Source organism: Callorhinchus milii, unplaced genomic scaffold (genome assembly GCF_018977255.1).
Source record: "Callorhinchus milii isolate IMCB2004 unplaced genomic scaffold, IMCB_Cmil_1.0 Scaffold4, whole genome shotgun sequence".
Taxonomy (NCBI): Eukaryota; Metazoa; Chordata; class Chondrichthyes; order Chimaeriformes; family Callorhinchidae; genus Callorhinchus; species Callorhinchus milii.
The window spans coordinates 67,662,268-67,684,695 of NW_024704745.1; the positions used below are offsets into that span (position 1 = coordinate 67,662,268).

A 22,428-nucleotide genomic window follows, 5' to 3' on the forward strand; every position below is an offset into this window, starting at 1 on the left:
TTTACTCTCTGGAACTCCATCCGACTCGCTCCATCGCTCCTTGTCTCAAAACTTACCTCTCCGACTGCGCTATTGGACATCAGTTGCCTCCACAATCCCCTCGGCTCTCACCCCAGCTCAGACTCCCATCCAGCATAGTGAAGCACCTTGAAATATCCTCTTGAAGTGAAAGGCACTATATAAGTCTAAATTGTATTGTATCCTGATAGGGATATCTGTGTATAAATGATTTTGGACTCGCAATATCATAAAAGGTTATTAAGAGCCACTGTTCTATAGCTGTTCTCTCAGTTAATTTGCATAGATCATAGTGTATTGGCCCGATGTAGAAACAGATGGCCTGTAGTCAGGTGCAATCCACACACTCTCAGAAGGCAATCCTACACATGGTCTACTTAAGTCTTTTAAACCAAGCAGTCATCCCGAAAATGTTCAAATGTTCTGATTTGCATACTTTGAAATCTGTCTGACTCTGTTCAATACAGTTTTAAAGTATGGTGGTTTCGAAACTGATATCTTTTCATAGATTGTTACAATTGCAGATGACACGAGATCTCAAATTCCACCTTGTTTTAGCGTGTAATCATTATAATAATCCCTGCATTTGGTATAGTGCCTAATCAAGTCATTGAGACATCTCATAGCGGTTTACAGAATTTACTGTAAAGTGTACTGCCTGTGAATTTTGTAGGTGAACACAGCAGCCAATTTGCACATAGCAGTGTCCCACAAACAACCATGAAGTGAATGACCAATTTTAATACCATGTTTTTCAAAAGAAAGGATAAGATTGCACAGAACTGTGGTAAATTCTTAGCTTCAGTCTTAATTCAGAAGCCAGATTTCCAGGTTTTAAAAATACCTACACTGATTCATTGCAAAAGTGAATATCAGCAATATCAGCAAAAACGTTTAGTTATACACATATACCAGAGCTTACCAGATTTACGATTTTTCCTGGGCAGCCACTATGAATAGCAGCAGGAGTTAGGGTTTTTGTTGTTGAACATTTGTTACAGGTAGAGTGTAGGACTAAAGACAGAGAAAGTTTACTGATAGAGTGAGAGAATCGGAAAAGTGAGTGCGTAACAGTCAGAGAGAAAAATAGAGATAAAAAGAGTGTGCTTTGAGAAGTTACCCTGCGTGAAGGATGCCATTGTATGTAAATGCAAATTATTGTTGTTGTAGGGTGACCTCCAATGCTGTGCTGGGGTTGTGTTGCATTGTTGGCGGGTGGTGTCCTTCAGATTAAGCATTAAACTTAAAGTCTGGCTGTTCACGTGGATGTTAAAGAACCCACGGCACTAATCAAAAAGACAAGGGAGTTTCTCCTGGTATCCTGGCCAACAATCCCAGGTAATTTGTCGTTCATTTCATGGCTGTTTGTGATGTTGCAAATTGGACATTGTGTTTTCTGCAAATAAAGACACAGCACTTCACAGTAAAATCCTATGAAGTGCTTTGAAATGTTTCAGCAATCTGATCAAATGCAAGAATTATTATTATTGTGGCAGTATTGTGACATTATGACTCCTAATTAAAGCAGTTTTTGGTTCGTAATACAGCCAATTTATATTTTGTGTGCTGACCTGATTTCCGCACTGTTTTCAAACCTACAGTTCCCAATTATTTTGGATATCAGGTTGTCTACTGACCATATTACTTATCCTATTGTAATCCTTAAAACCCTGAGTGGGCAGACAGGATTGTAGTTTAACGTCTTATCCAAAGATCGGTATTTCTGACAATTGAGCGATCCCCCAGCACTGCATTGAAGTGTCAACCTAGACTGTAAATTGAAAGTCCCAACATGGGACTTGATCCCACAGCTTTATGACTCAGAGGCAAGATTGCTACCAAGTGAGCCAGGCTGACACGAGAAAGGGAAGAAATGCCACACTTTTTGAGCTCTTGTTAAACTTAACTATAAAAATAGTCTGATTTAAATTTAGTCTGCTTGCTCTCAACCAATCTAACGTTTATGTTTATTGCTTGTTTAAAATAGCTTGTTGCTGTCAGAACAACCTCAATGACTATATTGAAAGGGTTTGAATATTCTCTCCTCTTGGATTATCTAAGGTGAAATTCTACCTGGGTCCAGATTCTTCTATTTATGTAGCATTTACGTAGATATACGGTAATAGACCTAAATAGGGAGTTTAGAAAAAACGCCTTCTTACACAGAATGGTGAGAATATGGAACTCACTGCCGGAAGCTGTGGTTGAAGCAAATAATAATAATCCTTGCATTTGATATAGCACCTAATTAGCTCGTTGAGACAACAACAACTTACATTTATATAGCACCCTTCAAGGGTAGCGTCTCAAAGCATTTCAGAGAATATATTGTAAAGTAGAATGACTTTGTATTTTGTGAGCAAAATAATTCAAAATTATTTAGCATATTTGGAAAGCACCCAGAATTTGGAAAATAGTTAACTTCTGTCTTCACTTTGAAGTTGTTTTTCTCTAGTTGTTAGAGGAATTTGTGAAAATAAAAGCTTCAAAATTAATATTGTATTTAATGCAATATTAAATACAAGAATTAGCCAATTTCTGAATACTGCAAAATGCCACATTAATAGAGTAAATCTAGACCAAATGAAATTTCTCCCCAATCGTTCTCCCTCCTTCATTTCAATATCTTAACTTGTGTGGTGGAATTATCATAATGGTGTTATTGCATCTAATAATTTGGGTAAGACTATAAATATTTAAGGGGATCTCACTTGTACAGAGAGTTGGCAGCAGGATTTGTTTCACAGGTGACAAAGATCATTTATTCTGGGACAGAGGATATTTTGAGCTCCTGCAAGGTGATAATTCACATGTGAAAATTAACATGCAAATAATCACTTGACAGCTTTTAGCCACACGCAGCAACTAAGAATTAATTTTAAAGCTGCTCCGATGATCCAGAAATCATTGGCAGGCCTGGAATATAGGAATATCTCTCCAATGAGAATTAGTGGCAGCCAGTCACTCATTAAGAGCACAAGTGATTCAAGGTCATTGACAAGATGGGCCTGTTATGGCCCAGAAGAACCTTAGCAAGATTACATTGTATACATGATGTGCAGATTGAAATCAAAGTAATTTGAAGCTTGTCAATTACGTTCCTAAAATAAGCATCAAAAATGCATAATAATCAATCACTGATTCGTAATAATTAACATTAACATTATTGCTATCAGTGGTCTTTGTGTCCCGCAAGACGTAGAAAATAGTAACTGGAGGATCTGAAAGAGAATTTAGGAGGAATTACTTCATGCAGAGTGTCATGAGAACATGGAATTTGCTGCCTGAAGCAGTGGTTGAATCAGATAGTAAAGATGAATTTAATAGGAGGCTGAATCTTCACATGACAGAAAGGGGAATAGAAGGGGACAAAAGGCAAAATACTGTAATTTACTGGAAACCTGAAATAAAAACAGAAGTCGCTGGGAATACTCAGCAGATCAGGCAGCATCTTTGGAGAGAGGAAAGTGAGCTAACATTTCAGGTCTTTGACCTTTTGTCAGAACGACCTTGTTAATTAATAAATAATAACCCTTGCATTTGATAGAGCAGCTTTTATATCAGGAGGATATTGCAACGCACGACACAGGGTATACTGTAAAGTGTATTGCTAAATTCTGTAAGAGAATATGGCAGATAATTTGCATGCAGAAGTGTCCCTCAAACAACCATGAAGCTTCATGGAAATGTTCTGCACAGAAATCCGATCCCAATATGTGACAAACAGACAGATATTGATTTAATCGTTCAATTAAAATGCTGCTTCTGTGGTATATTTTGTTTTAAGTTTAGTATTGAGCTGTGATTGCCCAAACTAGCTTGTTGGCCTTGTATGAAGGAGACGCAAGGCAGATGTTATCTTCTATAGTTACCCATTGTGAAGCTAATGTCTGCATCACATATTAGTGATTTTTTAGTTTAGGTGATTGGCTTCTGCACTATGAACCTAAGCTATTTGGCAAGGAATGCTTCAGTATAAATGCTTCTCAATAAATGGCTGTATCCACAGTAAAAGGAAGAACTTTTATAGTGCCTTCTCGCATCAAAGCATCTCAAAGGGCTTCACTATTAAGTTCAGCAATTATTTTTATAGGTGAGCATTGCAGCCAACGTCCCGTCAACAAAGTCCCACAAAAAGCCATGAGGTGAATGGTCAATTAGTCTGGAGAAATGTTGGTTAGAACACTGGTACAAACTCCCTTCCCTTTTCAGATTGTGTCATGGGATCTTTCACATCCTCACAAAATCAGGCAGTGAAGACCTCAATTTAATGCCTCATTTGATAGGCTGAGTGCTACGTTGCCAATGTAACTAAATTCCCTGTATCGTTTAATACTGTACTTCCAAAAGTATATAATATCCAATTCCCAGCCTCGGTGAACAATGGAAATAGTTATTTGCAATTGAAACAGCTATAAGTGTCAGCAAAAAAATGCCATCTATACAGATACATAACATTGTGCATTTCTGCTACATTGATAGAGAATTTAATTCATTGCAAATGTGAATTGATAGCAAGTTTCTTCCTTTTGTAGAATATTGTCTTTTTACCCCTTTTTAAATATCCTGCTCAGAGCTACTATCCCTAGTCTGTATGCCTGAAGAGACTGCATGACCAATGTCACAGTTTGGCTAAGTATTGTGTTTTTGCCAATGTTGCTTAATGTGTGCTGCCTGTTTAAAATAAAAGCTTTCACTCGTCAGATCTATAATGGCTTGTAATCCTAGATTTAATTCAGACATCTTTTCTGAGAGCATATCATATATTCGCACTGCACAACTTTAGGCTTGCCCTCATGTTGCCATTATATGACTGAATACAGATATTATGAGCACATTCATAGTTCTGGCTCAAATTCTTGGTATTGAGGGCAGATTTGATTTTTCGGGCTATAACCTTTTAGAAGCACCTATACATTTTTTTTAAAAAAACATGGTATATTGATCACGTGATAGTCAAGATCTGAATAACAAGAAATAATATATGGAAAATCTATAGAACAAGGAAGATTAGGGTCCAATATGCAGTGTTTCTCATGGGTTCCATACTAAAGACTCAGTGGGGACTCCATCCAGCTCCGACTCTTGGGAACTCCCCTCTGACTCCTAGGAACTCAAGACACATTGCAGATCCTGGGTTCAAGCCATTCCTCTACTGAGTGCATTGATCTCAGGCAGAGCAGCAATGGTGATGGTAAAATTGCCCTCAGGAATCTTAGTTTGGAAAAAGAATCAAGGTTCCCAGTTCCGATTGTTATCCATTGACTCTCCTACTGTGGATCCAGTAAACGACTGGAAAGGTTTTGACACTAATCCCCCCCTCATGGCTAACACCCATTGTCTAAATAGTCACATAGAACTTACAATTTAGAGTTGCATAGAGTTCAATCCAGAGTCATATAGAACTCACCGTCTAGACTCTAGATTCACATAGAACTCAGGGTCTATTCATGTAGTATCCAAGTTGTTGTTGTACAGATGATGGGTTGAATGGCCCCCCTCTGTGCAGAATCCTTCACATTTCTGTGTTTCAATAGCCATTTGAAGTAAGTAATGGAGAATGTTTGTTGTCCATAGAACTTTACATCAGCACGATTCCGTACTTTTGGAAGTGAGGAGAGAAGAAAATTCCTGTGAGGGACGTGACCTTATTTTGTAAACCACACAGGAGCTATCGAGTTGGTGCCTGTGGGGTGCATGCTTTTAAAAGCTATTTGAACATGATTGTGTGTGTGTGTGTTGTGCATAAAGGATTAATAAATAATTCAACTAGGCTGTCAGAAGTCTTTAGAAAGATTAACTACAGAATCTGTTATGAAACACTGCATTTTTTATCACAGTATTACCAAAACATTCATAGTCAAAGATACTATTTTTATTTTAACAAAAACTTGCATTTACCTAGCGTCTTGGAATGCTTAACAGTGATGCCGAGCCGTGGGGGAGGGAGGAGGTGACCGTAAATTCAGTCAGAGGAAAGTCTTCAGGTGTAATCTGATAAATGAGAAGGAGGAGGCAAGGTGGAGGGATTGAGGGAGAGAGTTCCAAAGTTTTGAGGCATAGAGGCTGATAGCACGGTCGCTGATGGTGAAGTAGAGGGGACGAGGGACAAGCAGGAAGCTGGAGGCATCGGGTGTTGGAATGGGGAAGTAAGCAGGTCAGAAAGGTTGGTAACTGTTGTACGTAACAAAGTTTTGACAGTGCAGAGATGAGTGACCTACGCAATTCTCCAATATACATCCAAGCACTTACATGAAGCAAATGAATGAATTATTTTGTTCTGACAAATCCACAGCTCTTATCTTCTAGAGAGCAAATCGTTTTACCAAAGCTGGAAAGGGAAAATATTTTTTTCATTTACACGTTATCAATTTTCTTTTTTCATTTGGGACTTTCCAGTCTGCTATCTGCTTTCTGGGTTTAATGCAATTTGAGTCTGATTTGGAATTGTGAACATTAAAAACAATGTTGACTTCTTAGAACTGTGGAAAACTGACTTCCGAAATCAGACTGAATCTACTTATGAATTTTACAAAGCTCTGCTTAACCATAAAGCAATGATCTTACGGCTAAGACAAAGAGATTTTTTAGATCTTTGAACTTTCACATTCTCTGAAATGATGAAGGGGCTTTATAAATGGCAATGGGCAGATCTATGAGACAACAACTACTTACATTTATTTAGTGCCTTTCTTACAAAAGAATACCTCAAATTACTTGACAAATTCAGTGCTGCATACCAATCCAGACAAATAAGAGATGTGAAAATGTTGACCAAAGGTAGGCTAAAAGAGATCTTATTTTAAGAGATATTTAAAGCAAGGAGAGATATTGCAAGGTTAAGTGCCAATGAAAGCTCCCTCGAGTGCTTATTACTTACCTTGGCTGTTCAATCTATGGGTTTGCGAGTCTATGGAAATATGTGATAGCTATCACAAAGTACGAAATCTGTTCTTTGTAAAGGTTTCTTCTTTATTTTCCTTTAGATAATCCAGGCTTCCTGATGTGAAAGACCCTATACAAATGTAGTTTGTTATTGTTGTTGACCAGATTATCCATTTTGAAACCTTATCAAGTTAAGAGGTTGACTACCACTATTTAGTTACTATTGATTTCCTCAGTTGAATCCTAACAATTTTCCTTAGCTTTCCTCCATTCAGTTGATCAATCCAAATTCCTGGTGAGCTATTCAACTTGTAGAAACTCTCAATTATGGCACTAATTCAAGAAAACGTCTAATACTGGACTAAACGATGCATAACTCTTGTGGAACCTATTAAGGAGAACGAAATAAGTTAATAAATGTTTCAAATGTTTGAGAAATGAGCAAGATAAAGAGGTTTACAGTTAGTGTACAATTTAATGCTTCATCAAGAAAACCTTACTTATACTGTTTCCAATATTCGTGCCAAAGTTTTGTTTTCCTATTCTGAACAGACTAAGAAAAATATTCTGGCATCATTCTACTTGTTTAGTTGCAACAATTTAGACCAACCTACACAACTTACCAAAATATTCCTTCAACATATCTATCTCATCAGTTAATATCTGATTCATTTTTCATTTTCAGGAACTTGTCTAGTACCTTTTTGAAAGTTTTTACAGAGTTCTTTCTTCCACCACCGACAGTTTGTTTATGGGCCATCACTGTGCACATAGTCACTACACTTCACAGTAAAAATTGTATGAAGCACTTTAAGATATTTAGATGAAATGATAATGTGCTATATCAATGCTAGATTATTATAATTGAAAAAAAACTCATACACATTTGCCTTTTTCGTTGGTCCATTATATGGAACAGTGTTGATTTTACAGTGTTCCAGTGTTAGTATTTCTGAAATCCAGAAACCTTAAGATCTTTAAGATTCTGAAGGCACTGGATAATGTAGACCATGATTCGCTGTTTTATCTTGTACTGAACTGTAGAACCAGAGGACATGGCTTGTGATCGAAGGAGCGTGAATTCAGAACAAATCTGCGGAGACATTACTTCAGTAAGCGAGAGTGAACTTATGGATCAGACTCAATAGGGAGATAGTGGATGAAGAAAGTGTTGTTTGTTTCAAGAACAAATTAGATAGAATTCTGCTAGAAAATAATATCTTGGGATACAGTATATAGTTTGGGACACGACATGTCAACCAACTGCCAGGATGATGGAAAGTGAACCAGTTGGACCTTTGTCTTCCTTCGCCTAGCAAGTTCTTATGTTCTTATCCAGGCAAATATCATTTACCAGCTCATCCCTAGTCTATAACTTCCAACAAGAAATCCCAAAAATGTGTTGAGCACAGTCTCCGACACGTTGCTTGCCTTATGTTAACATGCACTTCTTAGGAGGATCTCTTATAGTACATCTCAGCATTATTTACAACTATAGTCAATTTAAGGCTTGCCGGTGTACGTTTGACAATTCATCCATAGCCACTTTAGTAAAGGTGGGAGTTACGTTTGCTGTTTTCCAATCCTCTGGAATTTGCTCCAAGTGTAGTGAAATGTGATAACTAACCATGAGAAGACTCACAATAACCTGAGCCAATTATTTTTAACTGTGGGATGGAAGTGTTGAGATCCTTGGGTTTCTGCAACTTCTCCAGTAAATCCTCTTTTGTGATCAAGTCTGCTCTCACTTAGAAACAGCAACCCTTACTTCAGGCGTTTCACCAAGCTATTAAAATCTAGCTTGCTGCAGTGATTGGGGGTAGGGGAGGATGGCTTTTCAGGTGGGATGAGATCGGATGGACCTTCTTCATCCAGATCAATCTTGTGGTCTCAACAATGAGCACTGTTCCCAAAGAGTGCACACTTTCACCAGAAATCAGTAGTGCGGTAAGAGCTTTCAAAATGTACTAGAAAATCCAAAAGTATGATCTTAATTTGCAGGTTTGAAATTATTTATTGATAGAATAGAGCAGTAAAACTTAAACTACTTTATGTTCTTTGTTCATTGCTTTATGACCCAATATTTATCCTTACCCTTTCTTTGCTTTTAATATACTATTTTTAGCAATATTTTCCTCATGTTTTCTCTTTGCAGTCCTTATCAACTTCTTAGCCTTTCTATGTTCACCTTCCTGCTCTGCTGATTTCCCAACATTATAGATATCTAAAGTGTTCTCCTTCTACCCATAAATATCCTCCATAATCTATCTTGGTCAGTCAAGTTGACTTTATCTTTCTGTTCCCCTCGCACCTTGTTTCAAGGATAAATTTATTTTGCTTTTTATAAAACTTTAAACTACTTTGCTTTCACATCCTTTCCTTTTAACCTCTCCTCCCATTGGTGCATTCCCTCATCCTAATATGTGTTAAAAGGTAAATAACCTCACTTCTTGGTCGTTTGTGAGATTGACATTGCTATGTGTAAATTGGCTGCCACATTCCCCTATAAATACAGTTGCTATATTTTACAGTAGTTAATGTGAAGTGCTTTGAGATGTTTTGACATGATAAGCTATAACACATGCAATGATTATTATTATATTAAACCTTCAAAATCAGTTTGCCTACAATTTAGTTTCTTTATGGACCTTCTATTTTCCCCTCGCTTGTTCTCTAATCAGAGAGCAGCACCATCATAGGAATACTGTTTGTAATAATAATATTAAATGCGGAAATCCAACCAGTCTTAGTCCTGGATTTAATGAAATGCTTACAGCACAAAAAAAATCGTAAATCTGTAATTTAAAAAAAAATCAAATTAAGTCTTCCTCCCAATAGGCTCTTATTGTCATAAAATTAGTCTGCAGATTTGTCAACGATGCATGTGGTTTTCTGAGATGGACATGAGCTGCTATTGCAAACAATTTAGAGGCTTCAGAATGTGACACTAATGTCCCCTGAGGACCCAAGAGATTAATTTGGATTACCTCGAAATGCTTACTTTAAACAGTTTAGGTTTTACAATGCATTATTTGCAGCATCATCGCAATTGGGAACCAGCCCAATACAATCACAGCTTGAAGCGATTCTGAGATATATTCTTATGTCCTGTGCTATGTATTTCAATCAGTGTTGTAATTTTCCAATAAGACTCAGATGTGCATAGCCAGAGGACTGACTTTCATTCTCTATTGCTGAACATTTTATAACACAACAGCAATAACAATAAACCTTGCATTTGATATCGCACCTTATCATGTCATCGAATCTCTCACATCATTTACTGTGAAGTCACTGTATTCTTGTAGGTGAGTGTAGCAGCTAATTTGCACATCAGTGTGCTATGAACAACTATGACGTGAATGATCACCCTCCCTTCTCTTTTTAAAGTGTATCTTTAATGTTCACTTAACAATTAGACACTGTTCTGCTTGTTCAGGTGGACATTAAAGATCCCATGACACTTTGTAAAACAAAGTCTACTTGTTCAGGTGGACACTGGTTTAACATCTCATCCGAAGCACAGCACATCCAACAATGTAACACAATCCCAGCACTGCATTGGTATGTCAGCCTAGATCATGTTCTCAAAGTCCTGATGTGGGGCTTGAACCCACAACTTTCTGACTTAGAGGTGAGGCTACCATCTGAGCCAGTCTGATAATGAGATCAAGAAAATTATCTATGAATGATGAAAATCTAAAAAGTGCAGGAGGGGAAAGTAAACCTATTTTAAATGACTGATCAACTCACTGTCTTTCACAAAAGTTCTCCTTTCCTGAGGATGCTAATGCTTCCTATTCTCTAGGAACTTACCCAAGTGGAAATTATTTGTGTGTGACCCTAGATAATGAGTGCTGGAAGCCTATTTGAGGACACAATAATATTTTTGTAGACCTTCACATTCAGGCACACATATTGTGTTAGATGCTGATCAGCAGTCTTGTCTCTGAGTCAGAAGGTTATGGTTTCATGCCCCAAATTGGAATTTGTGCTCATAGTCTCAGCTGGCATTCCATTGCATTACTGGGAGTGCTGCAAAGTTAGAAGAGTTGTCCTTGGATGCAGTGTAAACAATGTATGCCTCTTCTTCAGATGGATGTCAAAGATGCCTATAGTGTTATTTGAAAAGAGAAGGCAACTTTGACACTGCCTAACAATCATCGATAAAGCAACTACAGTATTAATATTGGGCTGAACATAGAGCTGCTAAAGCTGAATCCAAATTATCATTTGAAAGGAAAATGGATAACTACTTAAAAAAATAATATCGAAAAGTATGGGGAAGGAGTAGAGGAATAGATCTAAATAGAGGAATAAATGGGAATAAATGTAATTTTGTTGTTGTTGTAGATTGATAGGTAAAGTGGATAGTCTTGTGGGAGAGAGCAAGCACCAACCCAAATGCGATGGCTGGAGATTGCTGTAAAGTTTGAGTTTCGCTTTAACATGATCTATTGGAAATTTTATTTCGTGCATGAGCCACAACAGTGAACTATTCGACCATGGGGTGACATTAGAGTTGGGCAATTGGTGACTTTTTCCTCACAAAGTTTCTTAGCCTTCAATTTTCACTAACATTGTGACCCCAAATGAAGGAAGATATTGATGATGTCTAGGTTTTAATATCTTTCTTAATTTGGAAGCATATTAAATCCTCCTACAGAATTGTATGTTGTTTGGAATCTGGCTTCTCTTCAGTGTAGTACAGTCCTACTCATTTATTTCGAATCCGTTTATGTCGACAAAAAAGGGAAGTCCCATCCTTTCTCTGCATATTACTACTAAAATCTTACCATCTATGTTGACATAAACTCCGGCACACTTATATCAACAGATTGTTTAGGTCCCTAACAGCATTAAAGGCATTGTTTTATTACTACCTATATCCATGTTGTACTCTTAAATTACTTTTTTTTAATCGACATGACTATTTTTGGAAAATAAGGTAATGGAAATTCATGTAAATAAATGGTTGAGGAATTTTAATTGAATGTAATACTTTTTAAAAATCAATCAAAATAGATGTAAATACCTGGTGCAGAAATTTTAATCATAGAATATCTATTAACCACTTGCCTATGTTAACAAACTGCCTATGTCTACAGAACTCGAGTGGTCTCAGATGTGTCGACATAAGGGAGAGGGAGTGTACGTGTGTGGGCAGTGCATTGACTGTGTTGCCAGATATGGAAATTCCACTTAACCTTAGCATACAAGCCCATTGTGCAACAATAATAATAATTTGTGCATTGATATAGGACCTTACCACATTGTCAAGACATTTCAAAACACTTCACAGGATGTAAAGTGCTGTGGCTGTGTGGAACTGTGGGCAAAACTGGCATCCAATCTGAGCACAGCAATGTCTCACAAACAGCACTGACCAATTTTAAATGGATTGTTGGCCAGAACACCGGGATTAACTGCCTTTTCAAATAATGTCATGGGACCTTTAACGTCCACCTCGATAGGAATTCAGTCTAATGTCTTTTCTGAAGGACTTCATCTCCAATAATGCAGCCAACACCCCGCACTGCATTGAAGTGTCAACAAAGACTACGTGGGTTCTAAGTCCTGACCATGGGGTTTGAGCCTATAACCTTCTGATTCAGAGATGAACAGACTTGTGAACATTCTTCAATTAATTCTTAATTTGAAATTTGATTTCTTAAAAACGATTTTGAATTAAGACTGGGTTAATTCTAAAGCAAAATGGTCTTAGATAGCTCTAAGGTAGAATTTTAGAGCTATGATTCTGGTTTAGTTACAAAATATTCTAACAACTTATAAGCAAGCAATGTTTTTATTTTCATTGTGTCCAATTTTTTTTTCTTTCCCCATGAGCTCTCTCTCCCCTTCTGAAGGTGCTGTTTTATGCTAGTATATTTTTCCAAGGGCTTATTCAGTAGCTCATTATCATAAACCAATCTTTGTGGACAAGAGTCACTAGCAGTGGCTAGTTGGTCAATAGAAGGTGCAATTTTGAATATTGCCAAAGAGTAATGACAAACTTGCACTTAAATAGTGCCATTCTTGTAAGATAGTGTTTCAAAGTGCTGCACTTTGACACCAAGCCCGGGGGCGTGGTTGAGGAGGTAGGTCTTCAGGTAGGATTTAAAGATACTGTCGATAAAGAGGAGGCAAGGCAGAGGGATTGAGATGGGGAGTTCCAGAGTTTAAGGGTGAAGTGGCTGAGGGCATGGCAACTGATGATCATTTGGAGTCCCTTAGTTCAGTGGTTAAGAGCACTCGCTTCGCAAGCAAGAGACCTGGGTTCGATTCCCAGCAGGGCAAAATGTTGGGCAAGTTTCCTTACTCCACGCGCCTCTGTATACCTAGCAGCAAGTAGGAACCAGATTGTAAGTCAATTGGTGGATCGCTTTTCCGGGGGTAATAATCCTCCAAAAATAATAATAATAATAATTTGGTTACTCAATCCATGACTGTCTGTGGGACATTGCTGAGCGCAATTGACTGCCCACAAAATACACCGTCAATTCACTTTACAGTATATTCTGTGAAGCGCTTTGAGACGTCTCGAAGATGCAATAAGGCACAATATCAAGTGCAAGGATTATTATTAATAATAGTGCAGCAGCTTCCAGTAGGTTAACAATTGGTGCAGCTAGAAGTGACTGTTTCATGTTCAGCCCAATGGTGTTATAACTCATAGCAGTGCCAATGTACCCAGGGCCTGACTCAGTGAAACCTTGATGTTTGAAAATATGAATCAAATATTTTTAATTACATTCTTTTATTAAAAACAAAAGAGCATTTCATATCTTATATAAGAAACAGTGGATGGTGAATTATTTCAAAACTGTGATTTAATCTTAGGACATGGGTGACTTTCAGAAATACTTGTGCTTTATGATCTGATCTGAATTTCTCAGTTGGATTATAGACCTTTAACTGCTAACCATTCTTCATATTGTATTTCAGTAGTTAAACTTTACGACAAATTCTTCAATGCAGTATAATTTTTGCACATGCGTCGCATTTTATATTTTTAAGAAAGAGGAGAGAAACTGCATGTTGTTTTCTTTAAAACATCCACAAATGTCAATACTTTGCAGGGTCTGGGCTGTCATGTGTTGGAACGAGGTGGATTCCCTCCGGTATCTGGGTTTAAATCTAATAACCAGCCATAATAAAGGGCTTCATTTTCCCCCGGCTTTCTCCCTTCCCTCCTCAACGTACTGATATGCTGGAATATGTTTCCAGGGGTACTTTTCAGTGCCTCCTTTTCAATGGCTTTTCTTTGTATGTATGCCCAAGAATGTTGTGTGTTTGTTATTTTTCTCTCTTGACAGTTTTGCTATCATCTCTTTCTCTGCTGAAAGCTGCACAGCTCACTTTCTGCACGGCTGCCTTCTGGCTATTGTGACAGCAGAGTTGAGAGGTGGCAGTGGACGGTCACACATATGGACTGTCTTTATTTATAGATTGCCTTTAGCTATTGACTCATTTAAATGTCAGCCTGGTTCAGTAGATAGCACTCTCACTTCTGAGTTAGAAGGTTCTGGATTCAAGCCCCAGGTCAGGACTTTGAACTCACAGTCTAGGCTGACACTCCATTGCAGTGATGGGGATGAGACATTAAACGAAGGTCCCGATGTCCTCCCGACGTGAAAGGCGCTATACAAAGTAATCTTGTTGGTGTTGTTGTCCCATCTACCTCTTTAGAGGATGTTAAAAATCCCATAGCACTGCTTCAAAAGAGAATAATAATCCTTGCATTTAATATATAGTGCTTTATCACGTCATTGAGGCATCTCAAAGTGCTCCACAGAATATACTCTAAATTGTTTATTTTGTGGGCGAAACGCGGCAGCCAATTGTGTATAGCAGAATGGAATTTCTCCAGGTGTCTCGGCTGTCAATCGCTCAGATAGAATTCGTCACTTTATAGCTGATTATGGGAAATTGCTGTACCCACATTGGTTGCTTCGTTTTACTAGAAATTCAGTCACTTCACAGCAAAATTCTGTCACTGCAATATCTCAGCAACATAAGGCGCTATATTAATTGCAAGCATAATTATTAATTGACAGTGTGAGAATTGCATCCCATGGTTTGGCATTGCCAGTAGCTTGATTTTATTTGGCTACAACACAACTGAAACTGACTCAGCACAATGACTTGAGTTTCATTTTCTGCATCTTCTACGTTTAACTCATGAGGACTTTCCCCCAGGGCTACAAGCAATATTCCTCCGCGTTAGAAACAAATCCTGGTAACAACAGTCTTCAAATCCATCAGGGTAACATTTTTTATAATGAGGCTAATTCAGGGAAGCAATAGTGAGCAGCAGCAGACACTCCCTCAGATGTGCTATTTGGTAGAATTCCAAGTGATGAGTTCGAGTGAGAGTTTACAACAACAACAACAACAACACGATTCCATTTACAGAGCGCCTTTCATGTTGGGAGGACGTCCCAAGGCGCTGGACAGTTGGGTCAGGACCCGAGCATTGGGGGGAAATGGTCAGGGTGAGGGGAGGGAAGGGAGGGAGCGAGGAGGGGGTAGAGAGTCGAGAGGGGAGCTGAAGGCACGGTCAAAGAGAAAGGTCTTGAGACCGGCCTTGAAGAAGGAAAGGGAGGAGGCGGCGAAGGCACTGGGGGATAGAGTTCCAGAGGCTGAAGGCCCGGCCACCAATGGTAGGGCGGTTGGGGCGGGGGATGTGGAGCAGACCGGAGCCAGAGGAACGGAGGGTACGGGCAGGTAGGTAGGGGGATAGTAGGTTGGAGAGGTAGGAGGGAGCAAGGCCGTGAATGGCCTTGTAGGTGAGGATGAGGATCTTGAAATCGATCCTCTGGGGGATGGGGAGCCAGTGGAGGCGAGCGAGGGTGGGAGTGATGTGGTCGCGAAGCCTGGTGCGGGACAGTACATGAGCTGCAGAGTTCTGAATGACCTGCAGCTTGTGGAGGGAGGTGCCGGGAAGGCCGGCGAGGAGAGAGTTCCCATAGTCCAGCCTTGAGGTGATAAAGGCGTGGACCAGAGTTTCAGCAGCGTGAGGGGTGAGGTAGTGCCGTAGTCTGGCGATATTCCGGAGATGATGGAAGGCGGTGCCAGTTGTGGCGCGGATATGAGGGAGAAAGGACAGCTCAGGGTCGAACAGAACCCCGAGGTTCCTGACTGGCTTTGAGAGGTGGAGAGTGCAGCCTTGGATGCTGATGCTGTCAGCGCCTGAGGTGCGGAGGCGCTGACGTGAGCCAATCAGGAGGGCCTCAGTTTTACGCACGTTGAGCTGAAGAAAGTTATCTCTCGTCCAGGACTCGATGTCGGACAGGCAGCTGTCAGGACATCGGTGGTCGTGGAGTTGAGAGTAGAGGAGGAAAGGTAGAGTTGGGTGTCATCCGCATACATGTGGAAGTTAACCCCATGTCTGCGGATGATGTCACCAAGGGGGAGCATATAGAGGGTGAAGAGGAGGGGACCGAGGACAGAGCCCTGAGGGACACCGCACGAGACAGTGTGGCGGCTGGAGGAAAAAACATTCGTGGAAACAAAGTGAAGACGGTGGGAGAGGTACGACCTAAACCACTCAAGGACAGGGTCTTGAAGGTTGAGGTGGGAGGACAAGCGGTGGAGGAGGATAGCGTGGTCGACCGTATCGAATGCTGCCGATAGGTCGAGGAGGACGAGGAGGCAGAGGAAGCCCTGGTCACAGATGGTCAGGATGTCATTGGTGACCTTGACCAGGGCAGTTTCTGTGCTATGAGCAGCCCGGAAACCCGACTGAAGGGGTTCGAATAGTGAATGGTTGGAGAGGAAAGAGCGCAGCTGGGAGGCGACAACTCGTTCCAGGACCTTGGATAGGAAGGGGAGGTTGGAGATGGGCCGGTAGCTTGATAGCTGCGACGCATCAAGGGAGGGTTTTTTCAAGGTGGGAGTGATGGTGGCAGTTTTTAAGGGAATGGGAACAGAGCCAGAGGAGAGGGACAGGTTGACGATGTCTGTGATATGTGGGGCAAGGAGGTGGAGCTGGGAGATAAGGAGTGGAGTGGGGATGGGGTCAAGGGAGCAGGTGGTGGTTTCAGGGATAGGATGAGTTTGGTGACAGAGGGTGGGGAAACGGGTACGAAAGTGTGTAGGGGAGGATGGGTAGGAGTCGGAGTGTGGGAGGGAGGGGTGGGGGTGGGTGGATGTTGGAGGGGAAGTGACCGCGGAGCGAATTCCCTTGATTTTGGATTCAAGGAAATCCAGCATCTCCTCGCAGTGAAGGTTGGAGGAGATGACCTGCGCGGGGTGGCGGGGGGACGGAGGAGTCGGGATGTGGTAGAAAACAGTAGCCTGGGGTTGTTCTTCGCCTCCAGGATTATCCTGGAGTAGAAGGACGACTTGGCCGAGGCTAGAGTGGAGCGGTAGATTTTGAGGAGGTCCAGCCAGATTTGTCGGTGGACCGTGAGGCCAGATTTGACGCAGGTGCGTTCAGCGGCCCGCACCTGGCTCTTCAGTGAGCGGAGGTGGGTGGTGAACCAGGGGGAGAAGCAAGAGTAGGAGACAGTACGGGAAATGATGGAGGCATCTGAGTTTACTGAATATTTCCCACTGGGTCCCATTTGAAACACAGTGATTTATCATGATTCATTCGGGATGCCATAGGCAAATCTGAATGGAGAATATAGGCTAAAATATATTCATAATAATAATAATCCTTGCAGTTGATATAGCGCTTTTCACGTCTTCTAGACGTCTCAAAGCACTTCACAGAATAGACTGTAAAGTGAATTGACTGTAAATTTGTGGGCAAAATGTGGCAGCCAATTGCGCACAGAAGTGTCCCACAAACAGTCGTGGATTGTTTATTATTTTTTTTCTTGAGGGATTATTATCGGGCATGTGTAGTAAGGAAGCTTGCTCAAGGTTTCACCCTGCCAGGAACCGAACTCAGGTATCTCACTTGCAAAGCGAGTGCTCTAACCACTGAGCTACAGGACTCCACAATAACATGGTGGGGTAGAAAATTATTAGAAATGCAATCGTTTTTTTTCTCGCTTGACAGTTTTCTCCTGTCACCTTTTCACAGGCCCTATTTGACCTCTGGCAGCTCGCCAAAATTACCATTATTCGCTGTCCGTTGATAGTGAGTGTCGGTAAGCTGTGTGTCCTGCAGCACCATTAAATTGGAGACCTGATCCTGACCTCACTCAGTGTCCATCCAAACAGACTTGCAGCAGGGTTTGCTGAATAGCAATGAGTGGGGACCCTGGCTGATTCGGGCATTGAAATCAAGTTTAGCAACCTGGCTCTGCCTGCCCAGGATCAGTTAACGTCCAAACCCTGGATCAAACATAGGACCTTCCCATTCTGTGCTTCTCAGCTACTCACTAAAATTAGACCCCGAGTCTTTGAGGGAGTTCACAACAGCTGTTTAACAGGCACAACTCATCTTTGAAAGCTACAATCCTGGATAGAAATATCTGCGCTTTGCTGACCAGCGGGACTAAAATTAACTGTGATCCCAAATGCTGGCAAAGGTATATTTTTAACTGCAGCTTTTTATCAGATTTTTTCTGCCATTTCTCCAATGCAGAAAGTTCTTAACCCAAAACTTATGCAATATTCACTAGTATCGGTTGTAAAAGAAGCTTAGGGGAGAACTTGTTTCCGAGGGGATTGGTGAGAATATGGAACTTCCTGCTGGAAGGGTCAAATGACTTGTTTCCACGTAGCTATGTAATTCTATGTTTACAAGCCAGAAGTGTCCCGTAGCGTAGTGTATGCTCGCATCACAAGCGTGAGGACCGGGGTTCGATTTCTGTGGCAGGGGCAAGTTTCCTTACTCCTGTAATGCAAGGATTATTATTATAGTAAGTAGTGATTGCACTGGCATTTTGCTTTCAGGATGTCTTTTGAGTTCAGAGTCATATTCAAGCTGTGTAGTGCTCTGCTCAGGCTACACCTGACGTTCAGTGTATAGTTCTTGTCATTGCAATACAAGGGAGCTGCCCAAGTCCCAGAGGCAGCTCAGGGAAAAGCAATTAGGACGATCCCCTGTTTTAAGAGAAATGAGCTTTGTGCAACGATTAGACAAGCTGGAACTCTTCAGTCTTGAAAAGAGCATCTCAGAGGGAATTGAAAAAGTAAATCCAGAATACTCTCAGATGCAGTGAGGCAGTAGAACAAATGGACACAGGTTTAGGGTTACAAAGGGCAATTTCAGGAAAGAAACCAGGAAGTACTTATTTATCAAATGGGTAATTAATAAAAACAACTTGCATTTATAGAGTGCTCTTCTATAATCAGGATAATCTCGGAGTGTTTAAATTAAGAAATGTTTTGAGACATCTTGACGATGTGATAAGGCAATATATAAATGCAAGGATTATTATTATTATTGTTATTATTATAACTGGAACAAGTTATCAGAAAGGTAACTACCACTTAAGTCCTGTCAATATCTCAAGCACATTTATTTATGTATTTATACATATGTTTAACTCGCTACTCCAGATAACTCATTACTTAGCCCTTTTCCCTGGATGTTAAGAGTTATCAGGAGTTTACTGTAATTATAATAATCCTTACATTTGAAAGAGAGTCTTTCACGTCAGGATGATGTCTTAAAGCTCTTAACGGGATTCATTATAAAGTAAAGCTGTCTATTTTGTGGACGAAAGTGGTAGCCAATTTTGTGTCATTTCAGATGTAAAATGCAAGTCGCAAGTAGCGCAGTGAATTTTGTTTGTGAATGCCATATTTTATGTTTATTTCGATTTAGAAGGTACAGATTGCACGATTGCAGGTTTCAGCAAATGAAGGGAGTATCTGATAGATAGCTAGCGGGTGGTATACTCATTAGAGCTGTGATGTACAGGCAGAGCAGTTGGAAACATGTTTGCACTAACAATTTCCTGCAAGGTGAGTTCTCAGTCTCAGCATGACATCGGGGAAAATGTCAGGCACTTCTCCACGTGGAGCAAGGGGAAATCAAAGGTTAGTCACACAGCTTGTCAACAACATGAGCAGAGGCCTGGGAGTAGGCCTTTTGGCCATCCTTTCTGCTGGAGGATGGTTCATGTTGTGTGGAGACTTACAAGGGGAAAATAAATAAAATAACATCAGGCAAACGGTCAAATGCTGTGTGTATTAGAAACCCTCACAAGAAAGTAGAAATCAGAGGCGTGAATTCACTTAGGCATCACCTAGAAGGCCATTTAGTCTTAAAATCTAAGATTGTGCAGAACTGTAGATAGATTCTTAAATTTAGCCCTAATTTGGAAGCTGGTACTTTACGTATAGATGTCTTTCGAATTAAGACTGAATTAAGAATGTTTCTGAATTCTTCAGTTTTAAATATTAAGATAAAATAGCCTTGAAGGTGAAATGATGGGCCCAATGTTATCAATACTTATAATGATAAGTAATCCTTTATTTTGATATAACATCATTCATGTCAGGAGGGCGCATCAAAACGCCTCACAGGATTAATTGCAAAGTGAAGTGACTACATATTTTGAAGAGACTACATATTTTGCAGACAAATGCAGCAGCCAATTATTACAAACAGCCATGACCAATTTTATCTGGAGAATAAGTCATAAGAGGTTAGAAATTCCGGTAGACAAAGTGCTAATATCAGCTAGTGGGTTGTTTTGCACTAGTTCAGTTGAGCTCAGGTATTCTGAGGGAGGTGCATTTCGTCCCTAGATCGATCCAGCACGTGGGATTGACGTAGCCAGTTAGTTTAGTCTGCAAGAGGCCCACTGACAAGTTAGTTAGGCAACTCAACAAGTTCTGGCAACCATGAAAAGTAGAAGAGGTTCCCATTCAGGACACAGTATTTTTCCAGTGCTTGGTCATGTTTAGTCATGTTTCCGCACTGAATTCATGCTGTCCAACAAGTATCCATATGCGTCTTGTGTCACCAAATTCTTTTCAATCTTCTGCACAGCAGCTCCGAATGGAAGCCAAAACAGTTACACAGTCCTATAGGGTCAATAAACTTGTATTAAATGTGGGGTCAGAGAATAGGATCTCTTTAAGACCAAACTTTAAGGCCATTTCTATTAGTGAAAGAAACCAAAAGAACATTATTAACAGATAGACAGAATTATGCATAATTATCATTTAATTAACAGGTGAACGTCTCCTACTGAACAAAGGCATGACAATTTAAGGATTGTGAGAATGATTTAAAATTGTTGGCAAGTTAATAATAACAAATAATTAATGTCAATGAGCATCACTGAGGGCAGGGATCTTCCCACTCAGTCAGCACTCGTTGAGCATCAGTATCTTTCCTGTCCCCCGTCCTAACTGCCTCACCATCCCCACCAGACTTGCAGCTGTTCTGCCCCTGTTCTCTGGAATTCCATCTAGATTTCTTTCAAGGCAAATCTCAAATGTACCTTAATTGACCACACTTTCAATCATCTTTCCACTCCCCACCCCAAATTCTAGTGCCCGTCCAGCACTATAAATGCACTTTGGGACATCCTCCTGACATGAAAGGCACTCTGTAAATGTAATGTAGTGTTGTGTTGCAGTGTTAAACTGCAGAATTTTTTTTCTTTGAAAAGGCGGAGGGCTCTTTGCTGTAAGAAAAGCTGAGGGAAGATGTTTTAGACACTGCTACCTTTCCTCAAAAGGTAGTCAAAAAGCAATGCCTAAATCTTTCTGAAGTCATTGAACTGTGAAGGAGGCTGTCAGTCAAATACATGAGACAGTAGCCAGGAGCACTTTAGGTAGTTTGTATTCTTGGTAACCTTCAGTTTGTGGGTAAGATCATTACAGAGGAGGAGTGGTTTTCCTTAACTCGGCCAAGAAAGCTGTCTTGTACAGCACAATGTGCCTGCAGCCATTTTACTTGCTGCCTGCTGTTGCCCTGCCACATCAGTGGAAAGTTTCCCATTTGGAATGCGTGCCATTGTTGAAAGGGACCATCTGGCCCTGGTACTTGGGAAAAGTGTCATTGCTTCGAGCACCAGGCAGTGCCACAGGAGTTGTTGAGGGGGAGGTAACAATTCCAAGCATTGCAGGTCTTGCAGATGAGGGGAATGGGGGGGAATTACCCACAAATATACGGTCAAATCACTTTACAATCTACTCTGTGAAGCACTTTGAGACGTTGAGAAGACGTGAAAAGCGCTATATCAGATGCAAGGATTATCATTATAATAATAATCACATTGTTGAAACAACTCGAAGCACTTTCACAGGATTTACTGTAAAATGTAATGATTGTGTATTTGTAGGCAAACAAAAAATTGAAGTGAGTTCCATCCACCGAATTCAAATGTTGATCAACCAACAGATACTGAAGTACATTCAAAGTCACTCCACAAGACCAACATCCACCAGGATAGTGATCGACCCCAGGGGTTACAACATAACCATTAGCCTCAAGCACTCCATACATCTGCTTGTGAGATCTAAACATCCTTTCTAAATATTCCACCAACAGCCATGAAGTAAATGACCAATTTTATCTGGGAAATTATTGGTCAGAACACCTGGAGAAATTTCCTTCTCTTTTAACGTTGCCTCTGTAGGACAACAATTCCAACAATGCTG

General features: G+C 40.4%; 1 protein-coding gene across 4 annotated transcripts in view; it reads left to right on the forward strand.

The window, feature by feature from the left end:
• The window catches only part of sgcg (sarcoglycan, gamma), a 198,296-nt gene that overhangs the window by 49,281 nt on the left and 126,587 nt on the right, over positions 1-22,428 (forward strand). The window contains exon 1 of one of the 4 annotated variants that reach the window (XM_007900657.2): positions 6,052-6,184. The exons of the other annotated variants lie outside the window; for them this stretch is intronic. The gene's annotated coding sequence lies outside the window, so the exon portion shown is untranslated. Of the gene's footprint in view, positions 1-6,051; positions 6,185-22,428 lie in introns of those variants that run through there. 4 annotated transcript variants of the gene reach the window in all.